Source organism: Lepus europaeus, chromosome 1 (genome assembly GCF_033115175.1).
Source record: "Lepus europaeus isolate LE1 chromosome 1, mLepTim1.pri, whole genome shotgun sequence".
Taxonomy (NCBI): Eukaryota; Metazoa; Chordata; class Mammalia; order Lagomorpha; family Leporidae; genus Lepus; species Lepus europaeus.
In genome coordinates, this window is record NC_084827.1 from 34,569,107 (window position 1) to 34,577,967 (window position 8,861).

An 8,861-nucleotide genomic window follows, 5' to 3' on the forward strand; every position below is an offset into this window, starting at 1 on the left:
TCTTTCCTCACAGCTCTCTGCTGTGGCTTGGGAAAGCAATAGAAGATGGACCAAGTGCTTGGGCCCCTGCACCTGTGCGGGAGACCTGGAGGAAGCTCCTGGCTCCTGGCTCCTGGCTTCAGATCAGCTCAGCTCTGGCTATTGTTGCCATTTTGGGAGTGAATCAGCGGATGGAAGAACTTTCTCTCTGTCTTCCCCTCTCTCTGTCTGTAACTCTACCTCTGAAATAAAATCTTTAAAACAAAAATGGTAACATTCAAGTCCAGTAGGTAAAAGATACTGTGATCAGAATACCCTTTGGAGGGAATCTGGAGACGTATCAATGAAGTTTTATTTTTGGAAAGGGATATGATACAATTAGACTAAAGATGAGAAATGTAATGAAGCCAAGCCCAGAATTTATCCTTTTTTCAAGACACAAGACCCAGCAGCCATTTTCAGGTTGCTCTTGTGCTTTGTTTTCTTATTGGTTCTTTGAGGAATCACTGGTCTTGATAAGATCACTCAGCTTTTACAGTATTCTAAGATGAATCGTATTAAAAAAAAAAAAACAGCTATAGTTATCTATTTCCCATGGAGAAGAGATCCATAAATTACAGCTAAGGTTATTTGTCAGTTATGTAGTTTAAAAATTCTTTGGCAGATAGGATTAAAGTGTGAGAATTGATCCTGACCTCCAGCTGAGGGGCCTGTGAAATTATAAAGATAATATGTTCAGTACAATGTCTCCTGCTGCCCAATTTAAAGGTGCTGGGTAGGAGGTGAGTGAAAAGTGGAAGCAGTTGCATAGTACTGTTTGAAATATTTTAAAGAAATGTTTTGAAGAGACTCAAGTGTTATGTAAAGCAATGAATATTTTTTTCTAAGTAGGATCTTTATCCAATCATTTGATTTATGAATGAAAGACTTCACTTATGGTCTTAGGGGTTTCTGGTGAAACCTGATTTCAACAAAGTAATTCTATTTAAAAATTTTTATTAATGTGTTTAATTTATTTATTTGAGAGGCATGGAAGAGAGAGAGATAGAAGTCTCCCACCCACTGAGTAACTCTCCAAATTCCCACAACAACTTGGGCTGGGTAAGACCCCAGATGGGAGCTGAGACTCAGTCTGGTTCTCCCACAAGGGTGGCAAGGAAGCAACAAATTGAGCTATCACCTCTGCCTCTGATTTTGCACATTAGCAGAAAGCTGCAACCAGAACTGGAGCCCGGACTTGAACCCCAGCACTCCTATAGAGGATGCAGGCATCCCAAGAGGTATCTTAAGTGCTGAACCAAATACCCATTTTGGTGGCATAATTTTTAATGTTTTATCTTTTTTCTAAAGTGACTCCTAAGAATTACTTAATATTTTTCTTTCTATCATCTCTCTAACAAAATATTCTGTGACCTAGTAATTCTCACACGAACTTGTTCACCACTTTCTGCAGAGATACTTCTTCCTCCCATGTCATTTGCTGCTCAGAAGCAGTTCTGAACTGTTTTTAGAGCCACGGATGTGGCGCCATAAGTTGGCTCTGTGAATCAAAGCATAAGACTGGGACATCTCTTGGTTTTCCTTTGGAAGATGGATAATTGCATACAAAATCCAAAGTTAGTAGACTACTTTGTTCCAGAAAGATTTAAGTCATTTACACAGAAACATAAAGCATAGTAAAATAAAAGTAATTTCAAACTTGTTAGAAGAATAGAAGGAAAAAAATGAAGGAAAAGAGAAAGACCCAGAAATAAGAGCCAGATACAAGACACACGAGGTAGTGTCCATCTGTTAAAGATAGACTAAGTGTGCTCTACGCATGTAGCATCAAGAGGAAATTGTATTTAATTATAAGGTTGACTGTATCCAGGAGGGAAAAATGAAGCATTAGTGCAGAAGTCCATCAACTTTTGATTTGCACTCTGAAAGGAAGAGAGGGATGCTTTATAAAGGAATGGACAATAAGTTCACATCATTATAGGAGACAGAGCGAGGCATTCCCCTGCTGTGTCTAATGATGACCTGCACAGAGGCAGGAGGCATAATGCCTGTGTTGTGAGCAGAATCTCAGGAGTGGGAGAGAATTGCATTTCAAATACCGAGAACAACTCCTAGCCAATAAAGGTTGAGAATCCCCAAATAGGTCATGTCAGTTACTTGTTTACTGAAAAATAGGAAGTAATAAAATAAATAATCTAGTGTGCATGGTTTTTATTTTATAATTTGTGTCATGGCTTAACAAGCAAGAGTGGTCAAAGTTAAAAAATCTATGCAATTCAACTGTGGCGGAGCAGAAACATCACTCAACCAGGAGTCAAGGTTGGGTTTGGGTTACAGAATGACTAACTCCTAACGGTGTCAATTTGCTGGAGCCAGGCCCAGACGATCCTGCTGAGGCCCAGATTCACGTTGTAAAAGGCAGCTAATAATACCAATTCAGAAGGTTTTTGTGGAACACAAAGTGAAATACTACACGTAAACAGTTTTTCCTGTACCTTATCTGAAGTACCCTTTTCTTACATTATCTGAAAGATCTTGAAGATATATTTTGAAGATATGTTTTAAATAAATTGAAAATTGTTCTGTAACAATAATAACGAATGTTTATTTTTATGAGACTTTATAGTAGTTTTAAGAATAGAACTCATTGGTATATATTTTAATTGTTGTATTAACAATACCCACAATTATTTGAGCTCCTAGAATGTGAAAATCAATCTGCTAAATACTTTGTGTGTTTTATCTTATGTAACTTTATGACAACTTTATGAAACAAATATTTCTTAAAGATTTATTTTATTATTTATTTGAAAGACAGAGTTACAGAGAGAGATACAGGTAGAGAAGGAGGTCTTCCATCTGCTGGTTCACTCCCCAGATGGCGGCAACGACTGGGACTAAGCGAGGCAGAAGTCAAGAGCCAGGAACTTCTTCCGGGTCTCCCATGTGGTTGCAGGGGCCCAAGCACTTGGGCCATCCTCTGCTGCTTTCCTATGTACATTAGCAAAGAGCTTGATCTGAACTGGAGCAGCTGGGACTTGAACCAGCACCCATAAGGGATGCCAGTGCTGCAGGCTGGGGCTTTAACCTGCTGTGCCACAGTGCTGCCCCCACAAATATTAGTCTATCCATTTTACAAGTTGTAAATTTAAAGAGAAGAGGTTACTAATCTCTTAGAAATGTGAAGTTTTCAGAGGCTGGCACTGTGGCACAGCAGGTAAAGCCACCGCCTGCTGTGCCAGTCTCATATGGGAGCCCATTAGAGTCTCGGCTGTTCCACTTCCAATCCAGCTCTCTGCTGTGGCCTGGGAAAGCAGTAGAAGATGGACCAAGTCCTTGGGCCCCTGCACCTGTGTGGGAGACCTGGAGGAAGTTCCTGGCTTCTGGCTTCAAATCAGCACAGCTCTGGCCACTGTGGCCAATTGGAGAGTGAACCAGCGGATGGAAGACTCTCTCTCTCTCTCTCTCTCTCTCTCTCTCTCTCTCTCTCTCTCTCTCTCCCCTCCTCTCCTCTCTCTGTGTATTTCTGACTTTCAAATAAATAAATCTTAAAAAAATTTATTGTTACATAAATTCACAACTCATTATAATAGATACTATTTGTTTTGTTCATTTGGGGGCAAATTGTGTCCTGAGCAATAGACCAGCAAAAATAAAGATCTACTTTATTTTCTGTCCAGAGAAACAACAAAATAGAATGTTGGATAATAAAAAGCACTAAAGAAATGTGACATTATTTTATCTTGAACAGCCAGTTTCTTTGTAAGATTATAACAGGCCAAATTAATTACATTAATTTTCTAGAGTTGCCATACAAAGTACCAAAGAGTTAAATAACAGCAATTTATTTCATTTAGCATTGTGGCAAAGTAGGTTAAGTTACCACAATGATACAGGCATCTTGTGTGAGCACTAGTTCCTGTCCAAGCTGTTCTGCTTCTGATCCAGCTCCCTGCTAATGGGCCTGGGAAAGCAATGGGAGATGATCTGAGTACTTGGGCCCCTGCCATCCACATGGAGGACTTGGATGGAGTACCAGGCTTCTGGCTTGGGACTAACCAACCTCCAGCTCTTTGGCCATTTGGGGAGTGAACTGGCAGGCGGAGGATTTCTCTCTCTCTCTCTCTCTCTCTCTCTCTCTCTCCATTTTAAATAAATAAATATTTTTAAAAAAAATAAATATTCTTATTAATACATTTCAGAGTTATTCTAGAGGCCTGAAGTCCTAGGTCAGAATGTTGGCGGAGTTGGTTTTCCATGAAGTTTCCTCTGTAGCTTACAAATGGCAACTTCTCCCTGCATCTTCACAAGCCCTTCTGCACCTGCTTGCGTCCTAACTTCCTTCTTGCACAGACACTGGGTATATTGGAGTAGGACCCATCTAGTGACCTCATTTCAACGCAATTATCTTTCTAAAGATCTTATCTATGAATAGAGTCACATTTTGAGCTACAAGGAGCAGGTTGGGTCTCATTTGGAAGGGGAGAGGGAGCGGGAAAGGGGAGGGTTGTGGGTGGGAGGAAAGCTTTGGGAGGGGGAAGCCACTGTAACCCATAAGCTGTACTTTGGAAATTTATATTCATTAAATAAAAGTTTAATAAAAAAAAAAAAAAAAAAAAAAAAAAACATAAATTTGGAGAGGGCACAATTTAGTTCTAATATAATGTAAATATAAAGCAAGAATGTTATCATGTTATTGGCTTAAATATTTTATAATAAATAGTAATAACAACATTGCAACCATCTATCAATAATTTAGTGATTTTTATTGTTTCATTGTTTTTAATATCTGAGGAATATAAATTTGTTTGTAGGTTTCAGCTACTACAAAAGCCAGCTGCACTGATTGGTTCTGTACTACTCCCATCCTCATGCAACTATTCGCTAGAAGAGAGCTGTCATTTATTGCTAAGAGCTGAGGATCAAAAAAGAAAGACTGTGCAGACCCTAGGGACTCAATATCTAATTGTAACAACAGTATGGGTGTTAAAAAGAAAAAAAAATAGGATAAATAACAAAACAAGTTTGCATCTCATAAATTCCAAATAGAAGATTATCTGTCTTCCAGATCTGAAGTCATATCAGACAGTTCTCTGTTGATTTCCAAAAGATTTCAAGAGAAAACTAACATTACTTAAATATGCAGATAATTAAAAAAAAGAATTTCAAAAGGAACAATGGTTGTATACATTTTGAAGGGCTCTGATTTCAAATCAGAGTTCTCTCTTTGTTTCTCAATGAGGGAGAAATAGAATATCTCCCCCCATTATTTAAAAGTTCCATTATTTGGGGTCCTATCAATTCAAGCTATAATAAGGAAATGATAATTAGATTAAGGGAATTTTTTTAGACTTAGTTGATATGAACTCAGTAAATATATTTTTACCATCTAAGATAATGAAGGGCTGAGCTATCTGACTACCTAAATCACCATTAATGTCTTTATACTGGCACAGAGATTTGACCTAAATTAATTCCCTCCTTGTCAAAAGTGGGAGGGAGAAGAGGAAAAAGATTATGTTATTTTCTCTATGAGTAAAAATGCTTAAAAAGTTCCTATTAAAATAAAAATTACAAAAATATCCAACAATGATTTTTTTTTTAAAAAGTACTTGATTGTGCAGATAGAAGAACTTTGCACTGAAGATAATTAGGTTTCATATTAATCTTTTAGTACAGTAAATATAGATAATGTGTTTCTTTTAAGCCTATGGAGTCTGCCCAAAAAAAGAATTTAGGGAAGTAGTGTAGGATATTCATTAAATGCTCACACTCTATCATAAAGTGCCTGCATAGGAACCCATGAGTCCAAAAGTTGCAATTCATTGGACAACTTTTTCTCAGAAATGATTTGATTTTTTCATCTGTAAGTGGGGATACTATGGCAGAATTAGTGCCCCTCCCAAATTCATATGTTGAAAATTTTTAATTTATCTGATAGTATTAAAAGCAAGCCCTTTAAGGGGTGACAGAGTCATGAGGGTATAACCCTACTGAATGAGATCGCGGACTTGAAGGAGACTGAAGAAAACACCTTAGTCTGTTTTGATCTTCATTCCCTCCCAACTGGTGAGGACAAATCAACAGGCATTATCCATGATGCAGAGAAGGAAGTCTCACCAGGCACTGAATCTGTTGGTGACTTAATCTGTGGCAGATGTTGAATCTGTCAGTACCTTACTCTATGGCATCCTAGCCCTCAGAAATGTGAGAAATAAATTTCTATTGTTTACAAATCAACCAACTGAGTATTTTCTTTTTCTTAACTTTTATTTAGTAAATATAAATTTCCAAAGTACAGTTTATGGATTCCAGTGGCTTTCCCCCCCCATAACTTCCCTCCCACCCACAACCCTCCCATCTCCCACTCCCTCTCCCACTCCATTCACATCATGATCCATTTTCAATTATTTTTATATACAGAAGATTGATGAAGTATATATTAAGTAAAGATTTCATCAGTTTGCACCCACACAGAAACACAAAGTGTAAAATACTGTTTCTGCTCGATGAAGGGTGGGATGGGAGAGGGAGTGGGAGAAGGGAGGGCCATGGGAGGGAGGCAGGGAGGTTGAGGGGGGAAGCCACAACAATACAAAAGTTGCACTTTGTAAATTCACATTTATTAAATAAAAAATAATAACTATATAACAAACAAAAAATGAAAAAAAGAACTTAATACTTTACCCTTTTAGTATTTTTTTATGTTCTACTTAAAACTATTGGTTGAACTCTGTAATTAATACACAATTATTCTTAGGTGTTTAATTAATGCTATAACTAGTACTCAAATAGTATTTTATATTTTGTGTTTCTGTGTGGGTGCAAACTGTTGAAATCTTTACTTAGTATATGCTAAATTGATCTTCTGTATATAAAGATAATTGAAAATTTAAAAAATACCGTTTCTGTACTAGTTATAGCATTACTTCACATTGGACAACACATTAAGGACAGATCCCACATGAGAAGTAAGTACACAGTGACTCCTGTTGTTGACTTAACAATTTTTTTTTATTAAACTTTTATTTAATGAATATAAATTTCCAAAGTATAGCTTATGGGTTACAATGGCTTCCCCCCTCCCATAACTTACCTCCCGCCCGCAACCCTCCCCCCTCCCGCTCCCTTTCCCCTTCCATTCATGTAAAGATTCATTTTCAATTCTCTTTGTATACAGAAGATCAGTTTAGTATATATTAGGTAAAGATTTCAATATTTTGCCCATATACCAACATCAAGTGAAAAAACTACCATTGGATTACTAATTATAGCATTAAATAGCAATGTACAGCACATTAAAGACAGAGATCCTACATAATTTTTTTTCAAAATAATTAATTTTCTATGCCATTTCCATTTTAACACCAGGTTGTTTTTTTTTTTTCATTTCCAATTCTCTTTATATACAGAAGATCACTTCAGTATATAATTAGCAAAGACCTCATCAGTCTGCGCCCACACAGAAACGCAAAGTATAAAAATACTGTTTCAGTACCAGTCATAGCATCACTTGGCTTTAGACGACACATTAGGGACAGATCCCGCATGGGGTGTAAGTACACAGTGACTCCTGTTGCTGACTTAACAATTTGACACTCCTGTTCATGGCGTCAGTAATCTCCCTAGGCTCTGGTCATGAGTTGTCAAGGCTATGGAAGCCTTTTGAGTTCGCTGACTTCGACCTTTTTCCGACAGGGTCATATTCAAAGTGGAAGTTCTCTCCTCCCTTCAGAGAAAGGTACCTCCTTCTTTGATGGCCCCATTCTTTCCACTGGGATCTCATTCACAGAGATCTTCCACTTTCATGGGCTCTTCAGTCAGATCTGAGTGCCTTAAGGGCTGATTCTGAGGTCAGAGTGCTGTTTAGGACATCTGCCATTCTATGAGTCTGCTGTGTATCCCGCTTCCCATGTTGGAACGTTCTCTCCCTTTTGATTCTATCAGTTAGTATTAGCAGACACTAGTCTTGTTTGTGTGATCCCTTTGACTCTTAGACCTATCAGTGTGATTAATTGTGAACTGAAATTGATCACTTGGGCTAGTGAGATGGCATTGGTACATGCCACCTTGATGGGATTGCATTGGAATCCCCTGGCACATTTCTAACTCCACCATTTGGGGCAAGTCAGCTTGAGCATGTCCCCAGTTGTACATCTCCTCCCTCTCTTATTCCCACTCTTATATTTAACAGGGATCACTTTTAAGTTAAATTTAAATACCTAAGAATAATTGTATGTTAATTACAGAGTTCAACCAATAGTACTAGAACATTTATAAATCAATCAACTGAGTATTTTCTTGTAGTAACACAAATGGACTAAGATAGGAGATCCTAACAATTCTCACCTCAGAAAACCACGATGAAGTTTTAGAGAATCCATGAGAAAAATTCTTGGCACTAAATTAACAATGGATAATTTCAATGTTTTTCTTATAGTCTCCATGCAATAGTTCCCAATATCATCAGCACAGTAGAAGCAAATTGGGATTTATCTATTTTTTTATTTATCTGGACTTACTTGCACAGAGTTTTATTAAACTGGTCTGAAGTGAGGCCCAGTTATCACTGTGTTAAAAGTTCCCCAGATTTGAATCAAATAACCCACACAGATATGTAGTATCTTTCACTCTGCCAGCATCTGACCAGACCTGCAGAAGTTTCCAAAAACTGTATTCTTTGTAACTAGTCCATCAAGATTTCCCCTAAAAAAGAAGCAATTTTAAATGAACTGACTCAGAATCAACTAAACTTGACAAGATTCATTTTAACACTATCAATTAAAAATCTGAGAAGCTCAACATTAAATAGGTGTTTATTTCTGACAACTCAGATTTTTCCAAAAATGTTTATAAGGAAATACCTCCTTGAGGAATATTTG